Raw genomic sequence first — 25,780 nt, 5'->3', positions numbered from 1 at the left:
GCTCTCAGGCTGTCTCTCTACCCTCTCTTCAAGGGCTCTGAGATGAAGGTTCCATGTGGTACACAGGGTGCTCAGCTGTGTAGGGCCACACAAGTGCCTGCTCCAGGCCATGTGGTGGCTTTAGGGCCTCATCCTGGAGGATGGAGGGCCAGGAAAGCCCTAGGCCAACCCGGCCCCACCCCCACTAGTCTCCCCGTGGCTGCACCCTGTCCACCACAGATGCCTCCCCTCCCGTTCCTTCCTGTAAGGACGACACAGGACACTGCTGGCCTTGCCAGCTTTACTCAACTTGTCCAGCCATGACATCAGCTTTCTCCAGGCCCCAAGGACAACCAGGTCCATGGCACCCATTGTGGACAACCAGGCCTCATGGGCCATGCTGTCCCACCCTGGCCCTTCAGAGCCCACCTCCAATGGACACAGCTCCGGGGATTGAGAGGCAGCAGGGACCCCAAGGGATTTGCTGAGTCTCTGGTGCCAGGTGATTCCCAACCCTGAGCCTCCCCAGCATGTCCTGATCACCAGGTACCCATGATTGAAAGCAGCCTCTCCCCTCGGAGGGTGAGCGACCCTGCCCCACTCTGGGACTAAGACAGGGCCTGGGTCCTGCCGTCTCTCCTGCCCCTCCCTACCTACTGAGAAATTTCTGTCTCTCTCTTTTTTGAGAGAGTGTCTCACTATGTCATCTTTGGTAGAATGCCATGGTGTCACAGTTCACAGCAACCTCAAACTCTTGTGTTAGTGATTGTCCTGCCCCAGCCTCCCAAGTAGCTGGGACTACAGGCGCCCACCACAACACCCAGCTATTGAGATTAAGGTCTCACTCTGGCTCAGGCTGGTCTGGAATCCTGAGCTCAGGCCATCCACTGGCCTCAGATTCCCGGAGTGCTAGGATTCCAGGCCTGAGCCACTGCACCTCGCCCGGGGAAACTTCTCTTATCAGGCAGGATTCAGGGCCCCAGGAGGATGCCTGGGGTAAAACCTGGGGCCAGGTTGCTCCGGATCCTTTTCAGGCACATTCCTTCCAGTCATCCCACGTTGCCCTTGTCAGGGTCAGGACCAACCTGGGGAGCTGCCCAGACAGGTTCCTAGGTGTGACTTGGGCTGCAGTGAATGTCAGAAGTGCAGCCCCCCACCCTCCTCACCCCCAGGTTCCCAGGGGAGCAGGTTCCAGGGGGTTGGCTGAGGGTCACCAGGATGGGATGTAGAAGATTCTGAGGGGCACCGTGACCAATTCAGCCCCCTCCCGCCCATACCAGCCCTCTGTGGTCCGAGAGCTTCTGCTGGACAATGGCCAGCACTCATTAGCTAAACACGTGTGAGCCCAAGAGATGTTCATGCCCCTGCCTGGGTCCCTGGGGGCTGGATTCTCTGCCCTCACCACACTTTTCCACAGATGACATCTGCCCTGGGCAGGACCTCTCCCTCAGGCCTTTTTCTGCCTTATCCACAGGGCAACTGGAAGGGTGGGGTCTCTACCTGGGATGGGGGTACAGGGAGGGGGAGGGGGGTCAGTGGTGACAGCTGTGAGCAGCCCTCTGCTAGGAACACTGGGGACAGAGTCTGGGAGGGAGACTCCAGATACAGACACAGGAGGAGTGGGGCTACCAGGCTCATCTTTCCCTGCAAGGCTTTAAACAAAACCAGCTCCTGTGGTTCCCAGACAGTATCCTGCCAGAGGTGGAGTCGGAAGGGACCCTCTGCTTGGGAGTTTGAGGGTGGTCTTCCCCCTTACAACCCCTGGCCCAATCCTGGTGAAGTTCTACTTGAGATCCCCAAGGCAGTGTCCTCTCCCTTCCCAGACCCCCACTGCCAACCAGCATGATATGGCGACAGGCCTCAGGAACAGGCCAGTGAGTGGGTGCTAGAACCTGGACAGGCCCACCCTGGTGTCGGTGTCTGGCTCCCAGCAGCAGTGGCCATGGGGGCAGGTGCTGAGCCCTGTCTAAGGCACTTGGGTAGCTTGCTCCACAGGGAGTTGGCGTTTGCCTTTGGGGCCTTTGCCTGCAGACAAGGACAGCAGGTCAGGGATTGGGCCAACATCCCCTGAAGTGTGACTCTACTCAGCATCTGGGCAGAGCAGCCTTGGCTCGAGGACCCCAGCAAGCCTGCAACTTACCACCTCATACTTTGTTCTCCAGAGGAAGGTGACCTGGGAGAGGTAGGGCCAACCCATGTCTAAGTCCCCTAACCTGCCTCCCTAGCCCACACCCTGTGGCTCAGGGCTGAGGCATCAGATGCCCCGGTGCCCAGAGTGATGGCTGTAGGGATGAGCCCGAACTTCCCTGCCTGACAGAGACCTGGGCTGAACATGTCAGGCCACACGTGTTGTCCCACATCCCCCCTCCTGCCCGCAGACCCCTACCTGCCCAGTGACAAGGATGTCAAAGCGGATCCCGTAGAGCTTGAGCAGGCTCCAGGCCTCCACGCCTGGGTCCTCCCACCAGTGTGTGGCTGTCCTGGGGGCAGGAGACAGAGCTCTGGTAACCTGTCAACTTTGCTATCCTCAAACTCTTGGGCTTCAATGATCCTCTTCCCTCTGTCTCCTGAGTAGCTGGGACTACAAGCACCCACCACAACGTCCTGCTCTGCCCACCCCCAAGTTGGGCTGGACTGCTGCACCCATAACCCCCAGCCCAAGCCTGAGTCTTGGGTCTGGGCCCTTTGTCACTGCTCAAAAAACAGAGAAAAGGAAACCGAGACCTGCCTCTCGGAAGCTCCCTACCTGCTGAAGGACAGAGGGACAGAAGGGTGCCCAACAGACACCACGGTGGGGTAGAGAGGGGACAGGACAGGCCCAGGACTGTGAGAGCCCAGACGCAGGAGCTCTGTCTCTCCTCAGAACTGGGGTAGGCTTCCTGGAGGGAGACACTCAGACTGGGCCTGGAAGGTTGTGTCGGCCGGTGGTTTGCCCCCACAGGTGGTGGGTATGATGGGGACAGAAGCCAGCCGCACAGGTTAGAGAGGGGCTGGGGAAGTTGTGTAAGCCAGACCATCACCAGCGAGTCTGCTTAGACAATTCAACATTGAATAAATTCAATGACTGCATTTATTGATAGACAATAAATGCAATTTAATATTCTGGATTTGGCTCGGCGCCCGTAGCTCAGTGGTTAGGGTCCTGGCCACATACACTGGGGCTGGTGGGTTCGAATCCTGCCCCAGGGCCTGCCAAACAAAAATAACAACTACAACAAAAAATTAGCTGGGCGTTATGGCAGGCACGTGTAGTCCCAGCTACTTGGGAGGCTGAGGCAAGAGAATCACTTAAGCCCGAGTTTGAGGTTGCTGTGAGCTGTGATGTCACTGTACTCTGCAGAGGGTGACATAGTGAGACTGTCTTAAAAAAAAAAAAAATGATCCTGGATTAGAAAAATACAATTTAGTGCCACGACTGGCACAGTTGGGGAAATTTAAATATTAGATTTATTCTGCCCATGGTCAACTTTTTTTTTTGACAGTGTCACTCTGTTTCTCTGGAAAGAGGGCCATGGCATCATCACAGCTCAGAGCATCCTCAAACTCTTGGGCTCCAGCGATCGTCTTACCTCACTCTCTTGAGTCACTGGGACTACAAGCACCCACTACAATGCCCAGCTAGTTTTTCTATTTTCAGTAGAGACAGGGTCTCACTCTTGCTCAGGCTGGTCTCAAACTCCTCAGCTCAAGCGACCTTCCCACCTCAGCCTCCCAAAGGGCTGGGAGTACAGGTGTGAGCCACCTCGCCTGGTCTCATCATGGTCCATCTCAATAGGATGGCGGTCACACTGGGAAAGTCCTTGTTCTCAGGACAGTGTCGAGAAGGGTGAGTGTCCAGGTGTTTGGCCCCTACTTTCAGTTCCATTGGAAAACTAAGTCTATCTATCCAGCTCACTCTGCACAAGGGGAAAAGCAAACGTGGCCAAACAGCAAAATAAAATCCAGTGAAGCCAGGTGAAGGGTGTAGAGGTGTTCACAGCACTGATCTTTGAATTTTTACATCAATTTTTAAATTTTTTTGAGGTAAAACCTGAAGGGGAATGTAAAAATGAAAGGTCCACTCCCATGTGTGGAGGGCAGGTGGTGGAGGTGGGGGTGGAGTGCAGGAGAGGCAGGTGGGGAGAAGCTTGAGCTGGGTAGTGTGGATGGTAACAGGGAGGTGGACAGAGCCTGTGCTGGGCTGAGAACACCCCTCCTGCCCCTGGCACTCACCACTTGCACACACAGCGTGTTATGCTGAGGGCTGTGCCCAGTAGTTCTCTCCTGCCCTCCAGGGGAGACAGATGGAGGGGACAAGCTTGCCAAAGTATGGCAGCCAGGCACTAGGGACAGCAGGGGCCTCACCTGAAGTTGTAGCTCCTCTCCTGCAGCTGGAAGGAGTAGCGGGGCTGGCAGTCAGAGCCAACCGGGGCCACTTGGGGGGACAATGAGGCCCCCACTTCTGCCTCTGCCCTCACCCACCTCCCCTGGCAGACCAAGTGCTGCATCCCAATGTGGAGGAGATTAACACCCCTCCTTGTGCCCACTTGTGGCTTCCTCTGCTCCTGTCATCAAGTTCAGTTCCTTAGCAGGACTCAGGGCCCCAAGGTCCTGAGCCACCCGCTTCCTGCGCCAGTCCAAATCTGTGCTCCAGCCCTGCCTCGTGGCAGGTAACCCCAGAGGTACCTCCCACGCACCCCCTCATGGACATCCTGCTCACCCGCTTCCCCTCACCCTTTAGGATTTTGCTTAAGGGCCTCCCTGGGTTCCCCAGCTGCAACCCCTGCCCCCATTGTGGGACCTGCCACCTTGGCTGGGCTGTCTCTGCAGGCGCTCCTGGAAGTACAGGGGACGGACAGTGGGGATCTGCAGATGTCTGCTGAAGATGGCATTATAAGGAGCACAGTGCCCTGTGCTGGGGAGGACAAGCTGACTAGGATCCTGAGAGGAAGCTGGTAGGAACTGTGGTTATTCTCAGGGAGCCAGGTTGTCAGATATGATGAATTACTGCCCAGCTCTGGCAGTTTCAGGGAAAGACACAGAAGTCCAGACACAGATAAAGAGGAATCACACAGACCGGAGAAATCACAGACCCATGGCTCCGGTGAAATTTCAGAACAGTCTACAAACTGAACGCTAAATACACACCTTCTGAGCATTTGGAAAGGGAGGAATGTCATGTGGGTTCACCAGGGGAGCACATCCTTTGCACATATCTCACCTCCTAGGTAGATGGGGCCCACCACAGACACAGGACGTCCCCAGCACTGTGCCAGGACAAAGCACCAGGGCTCGCGGGACAGGTGTGTGCACAGTGTGTGAACTTTAGGCAGCAAGCAGTTAAATGCTGGATTTGATTAATGTCACTGTGGAGGCAGACTTCCGGGCTATATCCTGGGTCCAAACCGTTCAAACAAAATCCAAACCAGGGAGGAGAATGAGCGTGCTCTGTGACAGAGGTTGGATCTCTGGGAATATCCCCAGAGAGGTGGAAAAGGTAACTTTTTAGGGCAGAATCTGAATTTCTGGATGGGAAATGAACAAAACAGTGTGTGTGTGGAGGGGGTGTGTATCCTAGCTTAACCACGGTTTTAGTGAAAAATACTCAGTAATCATAAGTGTGATGGCCCACAAAAATGGAAGCCACCTCAAGACACATTCATGTGGGCTGGGCACAGAGAAGGGGAAGTGATATCCCAGCTTGGCTCTGACTATTAGGACCACCTGAGCATGTGCCCACCTCTTGGTATCACACTAACAACCTGGAGCATGCTCAGAAGTGTGACCAGGATGCAGAGGGTCCTGCTCACCCCCTGGGCACTGATGCAGTGCAAAGGTCTGAGTCCTGTCACTCCCAGGCTAGGAGGCCCTGGGAAATTGACTCAACCTCACTAAACTTCAGCCTTCTCATCTTAAATGGGATCATGGTAATTCCTACCAGGCAGGGGATATGTAAAGACTAAATGAAATAATCATAATAAGATTTAGCCCATGGCCAGCATAGTGGCTCACACCTGTAATCCCAGCACTCTGGGAGGCCAAGACAGGGAAATCACTTGAACTGAGGAGTTCAAGACCAGCCTGAGCAAGAGTGAGACCCCCATCTCTACTAAAAATAGAAAAAAACAATAGCCAGGAACAATGGCCCATATCTATAGGTCCAGCTACGAGGGAAGCTGAGGCAGGATCCTTGAGCCCAGGAGTTTGAGGTTGCTGTGAACTATGATGCACAGCACTCTACCCAGGGTGACAGAGTGACAGCCTATCTCAAAAAAAAAAAAAAATAGGATTTAGCCCAGTGCCTGAGCCTTCAGCCACCCAGGAAGCAGAAAGGGAAACATGACTCCTGGCCAATCTTACCTCTGGGCATCTGCCCTGAACTTGAGTTGGCATCAAAAAGAAATTGGTCACCAAGAAGAACACATTCTCTCCCTAGGAGGCAAATCTCAAGGTTGGTCCCTGCTTGGCTCCCTCCACTGAGGAGGCCAGGAGCTGGCAGCTGGTTTGTGAGAGAAGGAGCCCTATCCCCCAGGAAAAGCCTCCTGTAAGGCAGGTTAAAGCAGAGCCAGGAGGTTGGCAGAGTTTCTGGCCATTTCTGAGCCCAAGGAGCCTCATGCCTTTGAGACAGGTTTCTTTCTCTCACTCAACCAGAATTTCCAAAAGCCTCCTGCTTCTAGGCATTGAAGATAGTTGAGCTGGGCACGCACCCAGGCTGGAGGCGAGGTGGAGTCCTCAACTGCATGCACAGCAGCGCTGACAAGGAGAGCTCTGCCTATGGCCAAAGGATACCCAAGATTGGAAGAGTAGCTGGCAGTTTGGAAGGGCAGCTTCCTGGACACTTGAGGAATGCATGCTCAGGAAGAGAAGTCAAAGGCTGGGCAAAGAGCCATGGGTGTGGCAGTCGTCAGGATATAGAGGGATTGGTGGCCCTCTGAGCCTTCCAAGGTAGTGAGCAGAGGCTGCAGGCTCTGACGCTGTCTAGTGTACAAGCTCAGCTTGGCTGCTGCAGTGGGGAGTGGGCAGGAGAGGTGTCAAAAGGCCCACTAGGAGACCACAACCTCATCCAGGCATGACTCAGGCAGTAAAGAAAAACGTCTGAGAGGGCAGGAAGGTGTGGAGGCTGAGTCCTGGGTCCAGCTGCGGCACTCATGGATGTCACTGCCCTTACTGGATGAAGAGAAGCTATGCATGGAGGGGGAAATGATGTCTCTTTGGGCTTCGGGCGTGTGCATCTGGGATGCAGCCGTGCTCAAGGCAGGAGGTCACAGGGCCTACAATCAGGGCATGAGCAGAACAGAGAGGGAAACTGAGGCTGCAGATTTGCTGGTGGAGGGAGAGGGAATTGCAGCCTGAGAGGCAGAGGAGGCATGCCTGACATAGTACCCTCAGTCAGGCAGGGGTGCTGCAGGAAGCTCCCGGATCCAGCCCACTCATACCCCTCTTACCCTGCCCTCAAGCTCAAGCCTTGAGTCTCAGACACCCCAATCTTTTCTGGGTGAAGACCTTCTAAATGCAGCTGCTGTGGTCCAGCCCAATCCCAAATCCTGATGGAAACCTCCTACACATCCTGAAAGCCTGTCCAGGTACCACTGTTCTGTGGCCTTCCCCAGTCCCTCCAGCAGCCCCGCAGGCATCACATGCCTCTCTCACACACACTGGCTGCAAGGGCGGTGCCTGGGTTGACAGTGGGTGAAGGACTCAGGCCCCTGGCAGCAGCCCCAGGGTCCCCACCTGTGGTGGCTTCACGTAGTCAGCCACATCCCACAGCCGGTTCCCAAGCTCCTTGATCTGGGTCACAGAAACTCCTTTTTAAGTTTGGTGATGACAGAAATCTGGGGGTCCTGGTAGCCTTTTTTGGTGAGGAGAGCCCACCTGGAGAGGAAGTGATGGGCAAAGTGGTGTCTCCCCAGCACGCAGTGAGCAGGGGCAGAGCTGGGCCCTACGTGCTCAGCAATCTCCCCACACCTTCAATGATCCCAGACCAGCGTCCAGGCCCCCACCTCCTCTCCAGGCTCAGTTCCCACCCCAACGATCTGGAACAGGCCAGAAGCTCCACCATGAGTCAGAGACCCAGTGCCTCAGACAGAGAAGCCCACCTACCACCTTCACCAACCAACACTCCCAGCTCCCTCCTTAAAGACTGCTGACCCCCAGCTAAAAGTGGTGATCTCTTTGGAGGGGCCTTAGCATCTCAGCTCTCACAAATGTCTAGGACTGCCTCCTGCCCCAGCAGGGCACCTCCTGGGTGAGAGGGAGTGGGGCAATGATCCTGGTCTGTACCCAGAGGCCACCATGGGGTAGAGACAAGGTGCTAGAAAAGAGGCAAGTGGACACCCAGGACTCAAATACATAGTTGGTGCCTGTACCGCCTACACCCATTCCAACCTGCCCCTCTCAACCAGTCCAGCCCCCTACAAGCCAAACCCTCAACCCCCAGCCCAGTAAAACCAACCGCACTGCCCTGGCCAGCTTGGCCAAGAACTCTTCCCTCTTACCCCACCATATAAGCCACAATCCCGAGCTGCAGCAGCCTCTGCAGGGCGCCCACCCGCCAATTCCTGGTTATCACATATTTCTCCGTCTTGTAATCCAGAAGCCCCCAGCCTGCTGCGGCCCCTGAGGAGCCCATGCTCGCGGTGCTCCTGCTGCACGAGTCAGCACAGCAGGGGCAGCCCCGGCTGAGCGGGAGGCAACGCGGGCACTCAGGCGGGGCCAGGACAGCCACTGTTAAAGGGACACTTCACTTCCCCTTGGGCAGGATCCAGCCTCCAGCTCCCAGTCCCAAACCCCAGCTGCCCAGGGTCCCCATCTTCTCCAGATTCACTCTGCCAGGCCCTGGACAGGAGCAGCCCACTCACTGCTCTCTGGCCTCACTTCCTTGAGGGGTGGGGAATGACAGTGATATAAGGGCCAGAGAGGGCAGCCTGGGGGCAGCTAGAGCCCAGAAGAGGGGCCAAGGAAAGCTTCAGGAAGAAGTGACCTCTGGCTGACACTTGCAGATTCTCAAGTTCAACAAGCAGACAAAACGTGGGCGGTACGTTTCAGGTGGAGGGAACCGCGTGTGCAAAGACCCAAGAACTGAGGGCCCCAGACAGTGTGACTCTGGCTCCGGAGAAGACGGAGACCCAGCTCTGTGAGGTTCCCCAGACCCTCCTGCAGAGGCTCACACTCCCTAGCTCACAAGTGCGGACAGTAAAGCACAAGCTCTGGGCCAGACCTGTTTCCCAGTCGGTGAAAGAGGGTCAACGCTGGAGATTCATGGGCGGCTGGGAGAGTAAACGTCCGCCAGGGGCCCAGCGTGGAGTCCGCTGCGCGTGCACGCTCCGGTCCTCATTGGTGGGGAGGAGGCTCCAGTTCAGCGTAGGCCTTCAGCAGTTTCTGCCGCAGCAGACACACCACCTTCTCCTGGCGACCGCCCCGCGGAGCGCGTCGCTATAGCCTGCGGCGCGTCAGTCGCTGTTCGCCACGTTCGATTGGTCAGTACAAGTGGAGACTCCGCCCACATCCCCGGGCAGCGCTCGAGCTGCGGCGCCGCGCTGTGAGGATCTCAGAGCTCAGCATTGCGAAATGGGCGTAACCGTGAGGAGTCCCCGCGAGAAGTACGGGGAGAATGAAGAGTTGAAAGAGGAGGCGGGGGCGGCGACCAGACGTCCAGCAGAGGTCCCGCAGGCCGAGGAAGGTTCAGACACGATTTCGGACTCCGACCTGGAGACTGAAGGTGCCCCGGTAGGGGGACCAGACCTGTCTCCTCACCTTGGGGGCTTCTCCAGCAGGAGTGGAGGGAGGCGGGCAGGGGAGCCCTGTCCAGCAGGGAGCCCACCCCTTTGTGGGGCGTCTTCATGGTAGTCCCCGCAGCCCTGTGTCCTGCACGCAGTGCTCTTGGGGCATCAGGTGTTCGACCATTAGAACTTGCTTCCGAGGTGAAGTTAAGGCCGAGCGCGGTGGCTCACGCCGGTAATCCCAGCACTCTGGCAGGCCGAGGCGGGTGGATTGCTTGAGCTCAGGACTTCAAAGCTAGCCTGAGCAAGAGCTAGACCCTTCTCCACTAAAAATAGAAAAACATACCTGAAATCATGGCGGGAATCTGTGGTCCCAGCTACTCGGGAGGCTTGAAGCAAAAGGATCTCTTGAGCCCAAGAGTTTGAGGTTACTGTTAGCTGTGACGCTACAACACTCTACAGAGGGAGGTAAAAAAAAAAAAAAAAAAAGGAGGGAGGGCGGAAGGAAGGAAAAAAGAAAAAATAAAGAATCAATCACATTAAAACCAACTAGACAGGGAGAGAGGGAGGAAGAGACAGAGGAAGGAAGGAAGATATTAAAACCAACTAGACAGAGGCGGAGCAAGATGGCAGCCGAGTAACAGCTTCCTTGCATCTGGGCACCGTGAGTCTGGGGAGATAGGACTCCAGGCGTCTCTGGCTGGTGGGAACTGCCTATCATCACTCCTATGAGGATACAGGGAGTCAGCGAGAGACTTCTGGACCCCAAGAGGAAGACTAAATCCGTGGAAAACCGGCAAGTGGTCGCGTGTGTTCAATCCGTCTAAACCTGCCCACAACTTCCACAGGCACAAGAACTTAAAGAGCAAGAGGAAGTGAAAGGAAAATTAGGGCAAGCAAACAGATAAAAGAAATCACTCATGAGGAAGAATCAGCAGAAAACTCCAGGCAACATGAAGAACCAGTCTAGAACAACCCCACCAAGGGACCATGAGGTAGCTACTGCAGATGATTCCACCAGTATAGAAATGTTAGGAATGACAGAAAGGGAATTTAGAATACACATGTTGAAAACAATGAAAGAAATGATGGAAACAATGAAGGAAATTGCTAATAAAGTGGAAAATAACCAAAAGGAAATCCAAAAACAGAATCAAATAAGAGATGAACGATATGAAGAATATAAAAAGGATATAGCAGACCTGAAGGAACTGAAACAGTCAATTAGGGAACTTAAAGATGCAATGGAAAGTATCAGCAACAGGTTAGACCATGCAGAAGAAAGAATTTCAGAGGTAGAAGACAAAGTTCTTGAGATAACTCAGACAGTAAAAGAGGCAGAAAAGAAGAGAGAGAAAGCAGAACGTTCACTGTCAGAATTATGGGACTTTATGAAGTGTTCCAACATACGAGTTATAGGAATTCCAGAAGGGGAAGAAGAATGCCCCAGAGGAATGGAAGCCATACTAGAGAATATTATAAAAGAAAATTTCCCAAACATCACCAAAGATTCTGACACACTGCTTTCAGAGGGATATCGGACCCCGGGTCGCCTCAACTCTAACCGAGCTTCTCCAAGACACATTGTGATGAACCTGTCCAAAGTCAAGACAAAAGAAAAGATTCTGCAAGCTGCCAGGAGTAAGCGCCAGTTGACCTACAGGGGCAAATCCATCAGAGTTACCACAGACTTCTCTAATGAAACTTTCCAAGCAAGAAGACAATGGTCATCTACCTTTAATCTACTTAAACAGAACAATTTTCAGCCCAGAATTCTGTACCCTGCTAAGCTAAGCTTCAAAATTGACGGAGAAATCAAATCATTTACGGATATACAAACATTGAGGAAATTCGCCACAACAAGACCAGCTCTACAGGAAATACTTCAACCTGTTCTGCACACTGACCACCACAATGGATCAGCAGCAAAGTAAGAACTCAGAAATGAAAGGACAGAGCCTAACCTCCACACTGATGCAAAAGATAAAACTAAGCAATGGACTCTCACCAAATAAGACGAATAGAATACTACCACACTTATCAATTATCTCAATAAATGTTAATGGCTTGAATTCCCCACTGAAGAGACATAGATTGGCTGACTGGATTAAAAAACACAAGCCATCCATTTGCTGTCTGCAAGAAACACACCTGGCTTCAAAAGACAAATTAAAGCTCCGAGTCAAGGGTTGGAAGACAATTTTTCAGGCAAATGGAATTCAAAAGAAAAGAGGAGTTGCAATCTTATTTTCAGATACATGTGGATTTAAAGCAACTAAAGTCAAAAAAGACAAAGATGGTCACTTTATATTGGTCAAGGGAAAACTACAACAAGAAGACATTTCAATTCTAAATATTTATGCACCCAATTTAAATGCTCCCAGATTCTTGAAGCAGACCTTACTCAGTCTGAGCAATATGATATCTGATAATACCATCATAACAGGGGACTTTAACACACCTCTTACAGAGCTGGACAGATCCTCTAAACAGAAATTAAACAAAGATGTAAGAGATTTAAATGAGACCCTAGACCAACTATGCTTGATAGACGTATATAGAACACTCCACCCCAAAGATAAAGAATATACATTCTTCTCATCACCCCATGGAACATTCTCCAAAATTGATCATATCCTGGGACACAAAACAAATATCAACAGAATCAAAAGAATTGAAATTTTACCTTGTATCTTTTCAGACCATAAGGCACTAAAGATGGAACTCAACTCTAACAAAAATGCTCAACCCCACCCAAAGGCATGGAAATTAAACAATCTTCTGTTGAATAACAGATGGGTGAAGGAAGAAATAAAACAGGAAATCATTAACTTCCTTGAGCATAACAACAATGAAGACACAAGCTACCAAAACCTGTGGGATACTGCAAAAGCAGTTTTGAGAGGAAAATTCATCGCTTTAGATGCCTACATTCGAAAAACAGAAAGAGAGCACATCAACAATCTCACAAGAGATCTTATGGAATTGGAAAAAGAAGAACAATCTAAGCCAAAACCCAGTAGAAGAAAAGAAATATCCAAAATCAAATCAGAGATCAATGAAATTGAAAACAAAAGAATCATTCAGAAAATTAATGAAACAAGGAGTTGGTTTTTTGAAAAAATAAATAAAATAGATAAACCATTGGCCAGACTAACGAGAAATAGAAAAGTAAAATCTCTAGTAACCTCAATCAGAAACGATAAAGGGGAAATAACAACTGATCCCACAGAGATACAAGAGATCATCTCTGAATACTACCAGAAACTGTATGCCCAGAAATTTGACAATGTGAAGGAAATGGATCAATATTTGGAATCACACCCTCTCCCTAGACTTAGCCAGGAAGAAATAGACCTCCTGAACAGACCAATTTCAAGCACTGAGATCAAAGAAACAATAAAAAAGCTTCCAACTAAAAAATGCCCTGGTCCAGATGGCTTCACTCCAGAATTCTATCAAACCTTCAAGGAAGAGCTTATTCCTGTACTGCAGAAATTATTCCAAAAAATTGAGGAAGAAGGAATCTTCCCCAACACATTCTATGAAGCAAACATCACCCTGATACCAAAACCAGGAAAAGACGCAAACAAAAAGGAGAATTTCAGACCAATCTCACTCATGAATATAGATGGAAAAATTCTCAACAAAATCCTAGCCAATAGATTACAGCTTATCATCAAAAAAGTCATTCATCATGATCAAGTAGGCTTCATCCCAGGGATGCAAGGCTGGTTTAACATACGCAAGTCCATAAACGTTATCCACCATATTAACAGAGGCAAAAATAAAGATCACATGATCCTCTCAATAGATGCAGAAAAAGCATTTGATAAAATCCAGCATCCTTTTCTAATTAGAACACTGAAGAGTATAGGCATAGGTGGCACATTTCTAAAACTGATTGAAGCTATCTATGACAAACCCACAGCCAATATTTTACTGAATGGAGTAAAACTGAAAGCTTTTCCTCTTAGAACTGGAACCAGACAAGGTTGTCCTCTGTCACCTTTACTATTCAACATAGTGCTGGAAGTTCTAGCCAATACAATTAGGCAAGACAAGGAAATCAAGGGAATCCAAATGGGAGCAGAGGAGGTCAAACTCTCCCTCTTTGCTGACGACATGATCTTATACTTAGAGAACCCCAAAGAGTCAACCACAAGACTCCTAGAAGTCATCAGAAAATACAGTAATGTTTCAGGATATAAAATCAATGTCCACAAGTCAGTAGCCTTTGTATACACCAATAACAGTCAAGATGAGAAGCTAATTAAGGACACAACTCCCTTCACCATAGTTTCAAAGAAAATGAAATACCTAGGAATATACCTAACGAAGGAGGTGAAGGACCTCTATAAAGAAAACTATGAAATCCTCAGAAAGGAAATAGCAGAGGATATTAACAAATGGAAGAACATACCATGCTCATGGATGGGAAGAATCAACATTGTTAAAATGTCTATACTTCCCAAAGCAATCTACCTATTCAATGCCATTCCTATCAAAGTACCTACATCGTACTTTCAAGATTTGGAAAAAATGATTCTGCGTTTTGTATGGAACCGGAAAAAACCCCGTATAGCTAAGGCAGTTCTTAGTAACAAAAATAAAGCTGGGGGCATCAGCATACCAGATTTTAGTCTGTACTACAAAGCCATAGTGCTCAAGACAGCATGGTACTGGCACAAAAACAGAGACATAGACACTTGGAATCGAATTGAACACCAAGAAATGAAACTAACATCTTACAACCAACCTAATCTTTGATAAACCAAACAAGAACTTACCTTGGGGGAAAGACTCCCTATTCAATAAATGGTGTTGGGAGAACTGGATGTCTACATGTAAAAGACTGAAACTGGACCCACACCTTTCCCCACTCACAAAAATTGATTCAAGATGGATAAAGGACTTAAATTTAAGGCATGAAACAATAAAAATCCTCAAAGAAAGCATAGGAAAAACACTGGAAGATATTGGCCTGGGGGAAGACTTCATGAAGAAGACTGCCATGACAATGGCAACAACAACAAAAATAAACAAATGGGACTTCATTAAACTGAAAAGCTTCTGTACAGCTAAGGAGACAATAACCAAAGCAAAGAGACAACCTACACAATGGGAAAGGATATTTGCATATTTTCAATCAGACAAAAGCTTGATAACCAGGATCTATAGAGAACTCAAATTAATCCACATGAAAAAAGCCAACAATCCCTTATATCAATGGGCAAGAGACATGAATAGAACTTTCTCTAAAGACGACAGACGAATGGCTAACAAACACATGAAAAAATGTTCATCATCTCTATATATTAGAGAAATGCAAATCAAAACAACCCTGAGATATCATCTAACCCCAGTGAGAATGGCCCACATCACAAAATCTCAAAACTGCAGATGCTGGCGTGGATGTGGAGAGAAGGGAACACTTTTACACTGCTGGTGGGACTGCAAACTAGTACAACCTTTCTGGAAGGAAGTATGGAGAAACCTCAAAGCACTCAACCTAGACCTCCCATTCGATCCTGCAATCCCATTACTGGGCATCTACCCAGAAGGAAAAAAATCCTTTTATCATAAGGACACTTGTACTAGACTGTTTATTGCAGCTCAATTTACCATTGCCAAAATGTGGAAACAGCCTAAATGCCCACCAACCCAGGAATGGATTAACAAGCTGTGGTATATGTATACCATGGAATACTATTCAGCCATTAAAAAAAATGGAGACTTTACATCCTTCGTATTAACCTGGATGGAAGTGGAAGACATTATTCTTAGTAAAGCTTCACAAAAATGGAGAAGCATGAATCCTATGTACTCAATCTTGATATGAGGACAATTAATGACAATTAAGGTTATGGGGGGGGAAGCAGAAAGAGGGATGGAGGGAGGAGGGTGGGGCCTTAGTGTGTGTCACATTTTATGGGGGCAAGACATTATTGCAAGAGGGACTTTACCTAACAATTGCAATCAGTGTAACTGGCTTATTGTACCCTCAATGAATCCCCAACAATAAAAAAAAAGAAAAAAAAAACCAACTAGACAGTGTACCAAGGGGTGACCTGTCCTGAAATGGGATCAGAGCTGGGCCTTCCCAGTGCACAGGGAAGACTAAGACAGTGGATGTATAGAATTTAGAATTCTTTCAGGTACTTCTCTCTATAAAGTGTTGATAAAACATTTGTGTTCTGCAGTTCAGAGTCATAGACACAGCAGGCACTCTGGTGTCAGACAGACTGGGTCTTACTTCTCTGCTAGGATTAGCTGGGAGTAGCTGTGTGCCTTTGAAGAGAAGATTTGCTGTCTTTGAGCTTCTGGGTCCTCCCCTGCAATATGGGGGCAATAGTCCCAACTAACACAGGAAGAAATGCCTCTTGAGAGGGGTAACACAGACCAGATGGTGGCAGAGGGTCGGAGAGGAGGCAGGGCCTGGCTTGTGAAGGAGTCAACATTCGTCCTGAATCCTTCCAGGCCCCGATGTCTGTGGAGAACCGGGCAGGGACACCCTCTACCTGAGGTCTTGCCAAGCCCATGGTGTTGTCCTATGTCCTGCTTTTTGCACCAAGGGAGTGCCCCGGAGCTGAACCTGCGGCACCGTGGCCTGGGGCCCCAGGTACCACTGCAGGGACACTGAGGCCAGGCTTAGAGGGGGAGTACCCAGGAGACAGCAGCCATAGGAGCACCCCGCCCTGAGACCACCTCCTCAGCCTTCCCCTGTGGCCAGTGTGTCCCATCCCCACATCAGAGCTGGAGGAGGTGAGACCTGGATACAACCTAGGAGAAGGGAGTGTTCTAGTGAGGGAAAGGGAGGGGTTTCCAGTTAGAGGACAGAGTGGGCTGGGCCCTGGGAGCACGAGACAGGACAGTGGCCTGCTGTGTCCTGCTCCATCCCAGGGGGTCCTGGCTCTGGCTTCCTCATTGGCCTTCAATCCCTATGTCAAGAGGCTGGACCTTGGGGACGATGGGCTCTGTGGAGCTGCAGCAGAGGCCCTGGCGGTTGCCCTGAGCAAGAGTAGCAGCATCTGTGGTGGGTGCTGAGCCTGGGGCAGGTGGGGAGGCTTGAGTCCTCCTTTTCCTTTTCTCACCTGGGGCCTGCTGACTTGGCTGCGGAATGGGGCGGGGCCTCATCACTGGGCGGAGCACATGGGGTGGAGCTAGACCCTCTGCTGTGCGCCCAAGCAGGATGCCACTCCCTTCCTAACCTATGCTGCTGCTACAGCTCTCCCTTGCTGGCACTCCAACCCCAGCACATGGTAGACTCCAAATGCCTGAATGCAGGGTGGGGAGTCATTCCACACAGAGAGGAGGGGGCTGGGCAGTTCAGTGGGGCTCTTAGATCCAAATGGCAGCTCTGCCACCCAAGAGTGGGGCAATCTGAACAAGCAGGCCAACCTCACTGACCTGTTTCCAATGTGTGAAATGGCCCCAACAGTACCTCTTAGCACTTGGGGTTGTAGTGGGCATTAAATGAACCTGGGCATGTGAAGTAGTCAGCACCGTGACTGGCCCACGTAAGTGCTCCGTATACCACCACCTGGGCTATTACTGCCAGTCCCTGTGATGGGACAGTGAGAGCTTCTGCGGCAGGTTCTATCACTGCTAGATGGCTGGCCCTCCACCACAGCATTCACTGCTGTGCCCAAAACACCTTTTGAGAGAGAAATGGGTGGACACACAGGGAGAGGGAAATCAGGGGCCAGAGGGGACCCAGACATTGTGTGGCAGGGTCACACAACCCCAGGACAGTGTGACTACAAAGCCCTCTCCCCTGCCTTGGGCCTGGAGGTTTGGGGGATGGAGGAAGGGGAGGGTGGTGTCTGGTTTTGGATCCCCCTAACTGAGGAATGGTGCTGGCAGCCAGATGTCGACCTGTCAGAGAACCAGCTGGGAGCAGCAGGCGCCCAGGCCCTCTGTGCCACCCTTGCAGGGAACCCAGCTGTGCAGAAGATTCAACTGTCAGGGAACGGGCTGGAGGAGCAGGCGGCCCAGCATCTTGCTGAACTCCTGCTGGCCCACACAGGCCTGAGATCCCTGGACCTGAGTTATAACCAGCTGAATGACGAAGCAGGTAACACCCACCCAGGGCCCTCATGGAACTCAAAAGTTCATCTTCCTCGGACAGGGGTGGGTGGGGGTCCGTGGGATAGTGCTGAGTGCTCGCGAAAGAGCATCCATGCTCTGCTCCTCCCCACATCCCACCTTGGTCACTCCTCCTGTTTCCAGCCCCACAGAACTCTCAGTTCTTTTCACAGATAATCTCACTGACCATTGCTGTATGCCCTGGGCACTGACTTAGCTACTCAGGAATCCAGGTTTGAACAGAACAAGATCCCTGACCTCAAGGAACACATGTTAACAAGATCATTCTCAGTAATTGTTGGTGCTACAGAAGAAACAAATGAGGGCTGGGTGTGGTGTCCTTTAATCCCACCATTTGGAGAGGCCAAGGTGGGTGGATCACTTGCGGTCAGAAGTTCAAGACGAGCCTATGCCAGATAGATACAGTCTCTACAAAAAAATAGGAAAATTATCCATGTGTGGTGACAGGCACCTGTAGTCCCAGCTACTTGGAAGGCTGAGGCAAGAGGATCTCATGATCTCAGGAGTTTGAGGTTTCAGTAGTTTTGATGATGCCACTGCATTCTAGCCCAGGTGACAGAGCAAGACCCTGTCTCTAAAAGAGAAAAATAATAAAAATGCATGTTTCTAGAGATGAATGGGGACTCCCTGCTTTCAAGGACTGGCTAGGAATGCCTCTAGGAAAAAGGGACATTGAAGTGGAAATGTGGAGGCCAGACCAGAGGGAGAGTGTCTCACGCAGAGGAGCAGTGAGCTTGCAGGCCTGTTCCCCAGACTGACGGACATCAGTATGATTAGGCTAGTAAGCTGGGGACGGTGGTCACGCTGTGGGGTGGAGAGGCCAGAGGGAGCCACAGAGCTGCAAATCATGGCAAAAAGGTACAAAGATTTTCTTCTAAGTGCTGTAGAAGACCTGGTGGGATTCCTCAAGCTCATCACTCTTGTGCCCCAGGGCCTTTGCACCAGCTGTCTTTCTCAGGAATATGTACTCCTACCTGCCCCCCCGAAATGCTGCGATCAAGAATATGAATCACCTGGGATCCTGAGATAGGAATACAAATTCCTGCATTCTGAACCTGTTGAACCAAATTCTTGGGGGTATGCCCATGCATCTGCACTGTAATGGTCACCCCGGGAGAATTGCCTAGTCTGAAAAGTTTCAGAATAGCTGTTCTGTGTCAAGCAGCTTGGAGTGGTATGGCAGCAGCCTGTGAGAACTGGCCCTGGAGATTAACTGAGGGCAGTTAAAATTATTAAAAGTTATCATGAGAGGGCGGCACCTGTGGCTCAGTCGGTAAAGGCGCCGGCCCCATATACCAAGGGTGGCAGGTTCAAACCCAGCCCCGGCTGAACTGCAACCAAAAAATGGCTGGGCATTGTGGCAGGCGCCTGTGGTCCCAGCTGCTCGGGAGGCTGAGGCAAGAGAATCGCTTAAGCCCAGGAGTTGGAGGTTGCTGTGAGCTGTGTGATGCCATGGCACTCTATCGAGGGCCATAAAGTGAGACTGTGTCTCTAAAAAAAAAAAAAAAGTTATCATGAGAAATCAATGAAATTAAAAGACTCATTTCAGGCTTTGACTAAGTATAGGCATCTCTCTGGACCTGCACAGTCAGAGGGCAAGGACCAGAGAGGCAGCCAGGACAGAAGGGCTGGAAGCTAAAGCCCTGTGCACAGTGTACGAGGGAGGCAGATGATCACTGGTCCTGATGATGGTTGCCAGACTCCTCCCTGTCTCTGAGGGTCGTATGCATCTCTCTCCTGGTCATTGTCACTCAAGCACTGGTACTGGGGGCCTTTGTAGCACTCTCCTGGTTCTTCCTTGGAACCTCTGCTCTCCTGTACTATGTTGAGTGCTCTGTACCTGGGGCCATGAGGCTGAGGCCCCCTGGCCTTTTCCACCATCACATATGGTCCCCTGGCTTTGCTCTTTGATGTTCTAGGCAAACATCTTCCTCAAAGTCTTAGACATCTCATACAATGGCTTTGGAGATCCTGGAGCCTCTGCAGTGGGCAAGGCCCTCAAGGCCAACAACGTTTTGGAGGAACTAAACATGAGGTGAGGAGACAGGGGTGTCACCCTAGAGACCAAGGATTCTGGGATCTTGCCACTGTTTGCTTTAATTTCTGGACCTACCACAGTCTACCTGTGATGGGACTTGAGCTGCAATTCCAGAACACCCAGCTCCGTTGCTCCCGAATTCCTCATTTATACATTGGGACTTGTAATTCCTGCAGTACATGCAGGTGGCTGGGAATCACAAACATGTGCATAAAGCGTCTTCTGTGGAGCTTGGGTAGCAGGGCAGAGGGCCCGTGAGGTAGAGACTCCATAAGAGATTCCCTCCCTCTCAGAAAGGGAGCCTAGTCTGGATGGGGCAAGGCAGTGCACTGACAGGTGGACCTGTGCAATACCTCACTCAGCACATGGCTGGTGTGGGAGGGGCTCCTCCAGGTTCTGCTGGGGACCCTGGGGGCAGTCAGCTCTGCACATCTATGTGGAAGGTAGCACAGAGTACGTGTTTTTTGTTGCAGCAATAACCGAATCTCTGCCATGGGAGCCCTGAGCCTGGCCTGGGCCTCAGGGTCAACCAGACACTGAGGATTTTTGTTGTGAGTGCTAGCCTGGAGGGCACAGACCTCCCAGTGCCTCTCCACACAGGTCCCTCCCACGTGACATTCTCCCTCCCCCTGCCTGGGTGCAGTGGTTACACACAGGCTCCAAAGCCCAGACCTGGGTCTCCGGGAGGGAGCCTCCTGGCTTTCTCTTATGACCACTTACTCCTGGTGCCATTCCCTCCCATCCCTGTCCTGACCCTTCTGCTCCCCCATCTGTCCCTCCTGCTCCCCCATACTGCTTGCTGCCCTTCCTCTGCCAGGACACCCTGTTCTGTGTCACCTGCATCTTCCCCCCTGCCCTTCCTCTTGCCTTGCTGGACCCCAGGGTCAGTCAGGGGTAGTGCTGGCCTCTGCCCAGACCTATGTGTGCCCAGCAGGGTTCCCTTCTTCCAGACTTGCAGGTGGGGAGGGAGAGCTGAGCAAGACTGAGAGCTAAAGATAAGAAAGGGAGGGAGCCAGGCCAGGGTGGAGTGGGTCCCAGGGAACACTGTGACCTCAGCATGTGCTGGGGGTACTATTGCAGCTCTGGAGGAGGCCTCTGGCTCTGCCTGGCTCTTAGCTCTCCGCCCCCAGCCTTCCCCAGGCTCCTGCCATAGCTCTCACACCCACAGACCCTACCCCTGCTGGAAGCCCACCTCCCTCTGTGGGCTGCCTCTTGGTGGGGGGCTCCTTCTCCCCAAGTCGGAGGTGGGGCTTAGAGCTCACCCCACCCTTCCCTTTCCCAGGGTGCTCTGGGTACTGGGTCTTTTTTCTTCTCACTTCTCCACTTGGGCTCTAGTAACCTGCTAGTTTCCTGGTTCTGGTCCTTCCTTCCCACCTGCCAGCCAGAGATCATTCTAAACCAGAGACATGCCTGCTGCACTCTCTGCTTCAAACTCACGGGGTTTGATCCCCTCAGCATAAATCCTAGCTTCTCAGTGTGTCATCCACAGCATGTCACGGGATCTGGGCTCTACCAGCCCCCCTCTTCCAAGTTCATTGCTCTCACCCCAAGTTGCTTCCAAGTATGCAAACACATGCGCTCGCGAGCACTCTCCACAGACACACTCACCTACTCTCTCTCTCTCTCTCTCTCTCACACACACAGATACACACACACACACACACACACACGGTAGCAATTTTAACCTCTTGCTTCTGCTGCTTTTCTTCCTGATGCTCAGCCTCACCCTACATCTCAAGCTTGATTCCGAATAAATCTAACAGTGATTTCTCTCAATTCTAGTGTCTGGTTTTTGTGGTTTGTTTGTTTGGGGGGGGGGTGTTTTTAAGAGATGGAGTCTAAGTTACCCAGGTTTGAGTGTTGTGGCACCATCACAGCTCATTGCACCCTTGACTCCTGTGTTGAAGGGATCCTCTCATTTTGGCCTCCCAAGTAGCTATAACTATAGTTCCTGGCACCATGCCCAGCCTGTCTTTGTCTACATCTAATAATCAGTACCCGTCCGAAATGTTTAACAACTCCTAGTTATACAGGCAATAAGTCAGCTTGAGTTTACAGACCTAGGTTTTATTATTACCCATGTGGTTGACAACTGCTATTGTGGGCCACTGTTAAGTTTTCTTGATTTTCCTTTTCCTGAAATCTCCCAGGTGGACTTGGTGCACACTCTATCATTGCACTTACATGAATCACACTGTGCCTTCTCTTTTCTTTTTTTGTTTTGTTTTGTTTTGTTTTTGGATATAGAGTCTCACTTGTTGCCCCAGGTAGGGTGCAATGGCATCATAGCTCACAGCAACCTCAAACTCCTGCCACCCAAGTAGCTGGTACAGGCACCTGCCACAACACTTAGCTGGTTCTTCCATTTATTTTTTAGTAGAGACAGGGTCTCACTCTTGCTCAGGTTGTTCTCAAACTCCTGAGCTCAAGGGACCCACCCGCCTCAGCCTCCCAGAGTGTTAGGATTGCAGATGTGAGCCACGACACCCACGTCACACTGTGTGTTTTCCCTGCCCTCCCCACGGCAGACGAGCTCTCTAAGGAGAGGGCTGTGACTGCTGTGTCTCTATCAGTCAGCATCCTCCCCATCCCTCTCTCTCAGCAGCCTCACCTGCTACCTGCTCAGCCCAGGGAGCCCGCAGACAGCATGAACCGGGAGGAGGGACTCCTCATTTGTGATGGTGGACTAGGAGCCCAGAAGGTGTCCCTGCTGGACAGAATGCCCGGCCTTTAACCCTGTGCCCAGCTCCATGTGCAGCATGCAGTCAGGGCTTGTGTCACATGAATGAGAACAGATGAACTGCACTGGAACTACTGGATTTCTCTGTAAGCGCTTTTAAACCTCATCTCTGATCCTCCCAGCAGTCCTGTGATGGATCATGATCTCCATTTTAGAGGAAGAAGCGGAGGGGAGGGTCAGAGAAATAAAGTGCCCTGCCCAGATACACCATGTGGCACAGGACTGAACACAGGTAAAGGCCTCTCCCATTCCGCTCCCTCTGGACTGGTAGTTCTGCCCTGGTCTCACCTTAGTCTCTGCCTGGGTTCTTCTTTGGCTGACAGAGAACAGGTAGGGCTTAGGGGCGTGATGCACACTGTTCACTAATGTTCAGATTTGCAGGTTCTCTGTGTCCAAGGCTGCCCTTCTCTCCTCACATCCCTGGTGCTGCCTGCAGGGGCACTGTGGTGCTGTAAGACTCAGTGCAGTGGCTGTGAGGGAGATCAGGGCCCCTGTTCACTCAATTTTGCTTTGTAATATAGAGAAATTCACTCTTACATAGTCATTCATTATAGAGTTCCAAATTAGAATTATTAAAAGAAATGTCCAAGCTTGGCACCCATAACTCCGTGGTTAGGGAGCTGGCCACGCACACCGAGCTGGCAAGTTCGAACGCTGCCTGGGCCTGCCAAACAACTATAACTGCAACAACAACAACAAAAAACAGCCAGGTGTTAATGGCAGGCACCTGTAGTCCCAGCTACTTGGAAGGCTGAGGCAAGAGAATCGCTTAAGCCCAAGAGTTTGATGTTGCTGTAGCTGTGATACAACAGCACTCTTCCAAGCGCGACATAGTTAGACACTGTCTCAAAAAAAAAAAAAAAAAAAAGTCTAATTACAAATCAGTGCTTATTCTAACCCTGATTTCAACCTAGACTTGAGTCATTGCAGAAATGTATACATACAGAGCCAGTCCTTAAGGGTTGGGCCAATGGATGTTAAATGTCCTTACTGCACTGTTGTGCCATCATAGCTCACTGCAACTTTCAATTCCGGGGCTCAAGCAATCCTCCTGCCTCAGCCTCCCAAGTAGTTGGGACTGCAGGCACACACCACCACACCCAGCTAATTTTTTAATTTTCTGGTAGAGACAGGGTGTTGCTATGTTGCCAAGGCTAGTCTTTGAACTCCCAGCCTCAAGTGATCCTCCTGCCTTGGTCTCCCAAAGTGCTGGGATTACAGGCATGAAACCACTGTGCCTGGACCCCTTCTCTATGTTAATAGTTTGGAGAATCTGTCATCCACAGGAGAGAAGGCACCCAGATGAGTTTTTCTGAGACCTGTGTGTGTGTGTGTGAAGTAAAAATAGTCAAGTTCTCAGAGCATAATAATGTACTGCCTTGTAATGGATTTCTCCCCAGGATATCCAGGTGAACGCAGAGTTTGATGACCTTGTTAGCTCAGTTCCAGGACTTTGCATAAAGACTGGTGCTCCTAGAGCAGGGTATGAAAAAGAGTTGGGGCCAGTCTTCAGACTGTCCCTACCAGCACCAGCCTCTAAATGACTTTGGAGTGTAGCTTCTCATTTCCTGCTGCCAGCCACTTCAACTTGTACATTGAGCACTCTTTGACTCATGATGCCTTGTGACCACTTGTGTCTGTGCTGAGTCCCTCGTCAGCTGGGTGCTAAGTCCTATGGAGCTCGCCTTCATGATGACTCAGACACCTGCACTTCCTGTCCCTCTGTCCCTGCACCAATCCAGGTCTTCATCTGTTCTCATTCATTCATGTAACACAAGCCCTGACTGCACGCTGCACATGGAGCTGGGCACAGGGTTAAAGATACCCAAACAAGTCCCTGCCCTCCAGAGGTTCATATTCTGGTGACCTTGGGAGACTATTAAAATATGAAGAGATGTACAACTGGCATCCCCAAACTACTCATCAAAAGCAAACTGGTACAACCTATTTCAAAGGTGTATTACACACCAAGGGCCTTAAAACTCCCTTGTCCTTTGATCCGATCATTCCAGTAATCTACTCTGCAGAAATAACCAGGGATAAATAAGATTCATGTTTATCAAAATGCTGCTTATGATAATGAAAGTTTGAAATATCCAAATACCAGGGGATCTGTTGACTAAGGTTGGAACTCTGCAAACATGAAAAGCCACGTGCTCAGAAAACATTTAACAATTCATGAAAATACACATAATTAATGTTAACTGGGGAAAGTGGGATCCAAAAATCACATGGCTTTTCTGCCAGTTCCTTTTCTTTTTTTTTTTTTTAAGACAATCTCAAGCTGTCGCCCTGGGTAGAGCACCATGGCGTCACAGCTCACAGCAACCTCAAACTCCTGGACCCAAGCGATTCTCTTGCCTCAGCTTCCCAAGTAGCCGGGACTACAGGCACAACGCCCAGCTATTTTTTGGCCCGGGCTGGATTCAAACCTGCCAAGCTCCGGTGAATGTGGCTGGCACTCTAAGCTACTGGTGCTGAGCCTTCTGCCAGTTCCTTAAAAGATAAAACATAGAATTACCCTGTGACCCAACAATTCCACTGTAGGGAAATGATATATGTCAATGTAAAAACTTGTATATAGAGGCTGCGGCGGGTGGATTGCCTAAGCTCACGAGTTCTGAGAACAGCAAGAGCGAGACCTCATCTCAAAAAACAGTCTCAGCTACTTGGGAGGCTGAGGCAAGAGAATCGCTTGAGCCCAAGACCTCACAGCATCACAGGGAGAAATTGGACCTGGTGTTGCTAAGGGAGGAAGGGTGGCCACTCCTTGCCACTGCTGGACAGGCCGGGGAGAGGGCAGAGGGAGGTCTGACCAGCCACGTGGGCGGGCGCCCGCCCCTGACCTGAACGCTCTGGGCACAGGCCTGCCAGGCAAGTCCACGTGGCGCCGCTGCCGGGGCCAGTCCCCCACGTCTGCCAAGCCCTGGCCGTCCCTCCTTGGCCGCCCCAGCCCGCGGGCACCCGACTTACCATGATGGTCGTCCCGGCTGCACGCCGCCCTCTCACCTCCTCTCAGTCCAACGCCAGGCGCCCAAATGTCACCCGCCACGCAGCGCGCCACATCCTGATTGGTTACCGCCCTCGCCACTTCCATTGGGTCTGGTCGTTTGGGGGCGGGGCCAAGGCCAGAACCCCTATCGCGATTGGCCATCTTCTTTGAGCCCTGGAAGTCATCCCTCTGATTGGTCATCACTTTGAGCGGGAAGGATGGTC

The 25,780-nt window shown here is 50.9% G+C and overlaps 2 pseudogenes; one reads left to right on the top strand and one right to left on the bottom strand.

Moving 5' to 3' along the window:
* Window positions 1-1,189: 1,189 nt before the first annotated feature.
* Window positions 1,190-8,590, bottom strand: LOC128584432 (P2X purinoceptor 6-like; annotated as a pseudogene).
* Window positions 8,591-9,196: 606 nt separating this feature from the next.
* On the top strand, window positions 9,197-24,430 carry LOC128584431 (leucine-rich repeat-containing protein 74B-like; annotated as a pseudogene).
* Window positions 24,431-25,780: the final 1,350 nt, after the last annotated feature.

The sequence above is a fragment of the Nycticebus coucang genome, chromosome 4 (assembly GCF_027406575.1).
Source record: "Nycticebus coucang isolate mNycCou1 chromosome 4, mNycCou1.pri, whole genome shotgun sequence".
Lineage (NCBI taxonomy): Eukaryota > Metazoa > Chordata > Mammalia > Primates > Lorisidae > Nycticebus > Nycticebus coucang.
This window is presented reverse-complemented; position numbering and strand designations above follow the sequence as displayed.